The sequence below is a fragment of the Lolium perenne genome, chromosome 3, assembly GCF_019359855.2.
Source record: "Lolium perenne isolate Kyuss_39 chromosome 3, Kyuss_2.0, whole genome shotgun sequence".
NCBI classification, from domain to species: domain Eukaryota; kingdom Viridiplantae; phylum Streptophyta; class Magnoliopsida; order Poales; family Poaceae; genus Lolium; species Lolium perenne.
Genome location: NC_067246.2, coordinates 108,155,327 through 108,157,337, shown reverse-complemented (window position 1 = coordinate 108,157,337; position 2,011 = coordinate 108,155,327). Strand labels below are relative to the sequence as shown.

General features: G+C 35.8%; 1 long non-coding RNA gene across 1 annotated transcript; it reads left to right on the top strand.

Annotated features, from left to right (window-relative positions):
* Positions 1–681: 681 nt before the first annotated feature.
* Positions 682–1,572, top strand: LOC139837560 (uncharacterized). Its single transcript, XR_011754074.1, has 2 exons — positions 682–1,055; positions 1,246–1,572. It is a non-coding gene; the product is annotated as an uncharacterized lncRNA (long non-coding RNA).
* Positions 1,573–2,011: the final 439 nt, after the last annotated feature.

The window sequence follows — 2,011 nt, the reverse complement described above, 5'->3', positions numbered from 1 at the left end:
GTTTGTAGGTAGGAACACGAACTGAAACTGATCTTAAGTAAAATAAAGTGAGAGTTCAAGACTCACAAAATGCAGCAGTGCTTTATTTTGGGTCATGTCAATTGATATTTCGGATTTGTGTACCTATGTGCTCTTATTCAGAAAGGCATCTGATGGTGTTGTAGCACTGTGTTGATTTTATTCTTAGAGAAAATTCCATGTGATTGGTTTTAATTAATTACTTTCTTTGTGGACATTAGACTGTAGACGAAGTTATTGTTGTTGTTCTGCACTCTTTTAAGGCTTGCATAAAAAATGATGCCATTAAAAAACCCCATGAGAATCATGTACAAAAGCTATTGAAAAAGCGAATGATATCCTTTTTCTTCAGTATTGGAATGCTATGTTCGGTTCAGAGTGTTCTTTTCTTCCATCAAAATAAATGCGTTGTCACTGCGTCTTTTTAAGGTCGGAGCTGAAATTGTACGAAAGTCCTTGACTTATCTACTAAAACTGAATGCACAAAATGTTGATGTTAGTGTCCGTGTGATTACTGAAATGGTTCAGACTCAAATATGTTCTCAGGTACCAGTGAGCCAAAAGTTCTTCACAAATAGTCTCTCTCCGACAAAGTTTTTTTTATCTTATTTTCTTTCAAATGATCCTTTTAGCGTTCATGGTACATTATCTTGCTTTGACTACTTTCCTCCCCCATTTCATGGTCTAACCAAGATGTTTATTCAGCTCAGTGTCTTGTTCTCTTGCCAATTTTACTGTCAAACCAAACTGGTAAATGCATGCTTTTCTCAAATTCTCATACTCAACTAACTCTGTATGCAAAAAAGAAAAGAAAATAAATTCAGCTGCAAATGGCATGTCTTGAAACCAACCAGAAGGTAATAATTATGTTCTCCATTGTTGAGGTTGATTCATAGCCTTGTATTTTAGAAACTTTAAACTTGGATGCTCCTCATCGGTTTCAGGATTTGCAAACTTATCTAACATTATAATCACTCATTTCTAACATACCGATAAGGGGAGAAAAAGGAGATCAAGATGTTCCTAATCAAATGAAAGTAATTTCAATTTCTTATAGATTATTTCTTTCGTGTGTTTTTTCTTGCCCTGTACTAGCCTACATTTAAAACGGGTTCATATGAAAATCCATAACAGCGTGTTGGATATATTATTACTACCTTTTTTGTATTCCTTTAATAGGTAACACCATGGTATTGACATACTGTAGTGTTGCTCAATTCCGTGTAGATGCTCCTACAATGGCGGTGTGAAGAGGAGAAAGAATGAGGTGATACATGGCAGCAGCGGCGGGACAAGTTGTGTAAGATAATTGATACCTTCGCATGGCCATCCTAATGGCTCGGTAAAAAATGTACATACAATTCAGTTTTCCTACTCAAATTTCTGAGTACCGTGTCATCCAAATGGCAATAACCACGTTTTCTATCTTTGAGTTATACAGGATATGAGCGTGCGTGTAGTCATCATTGATGTGAGATTTTTTAGTTCGTTTATTCATAATCATTGGTCCATGTGATTTACGACTTCTTTGAAACTATCTAACATGCTTCCTTTTTCTTCTGTATATGCACATATCATTATTTGATTGAACTCCACTTTTGGATTGGTGACATCAAGTCATTGTCTCATCATAATTCAGTTTGATGTTTCATGTTCTCATTAGGAAACTACTTGCATTCACTTGCATTGTATTTTGTTCAAAATTATCTTTTGACTACTCAATCTTTGTTTCGGGTCCTCCTAGATGATTCTAATGTTCATTATGGAGGGCATGCTGAACTGCTGATCTTTTCCTATTAGAAATCCTTGATTAGGCAACACGTCCCGAGTGACCTTTATAGTCATCTCAACTGACCAGCCTTCATGATTCAGGTAAATAAAGGTGAATGGTGAGGATGATAAACTGTAGCATTTGTCGAGGGTTTCAATGAAGAAATCTTGAGATTTGACTTAGATGATGAGCGACCGATCACTATGTGAATTTTCTGAAGTT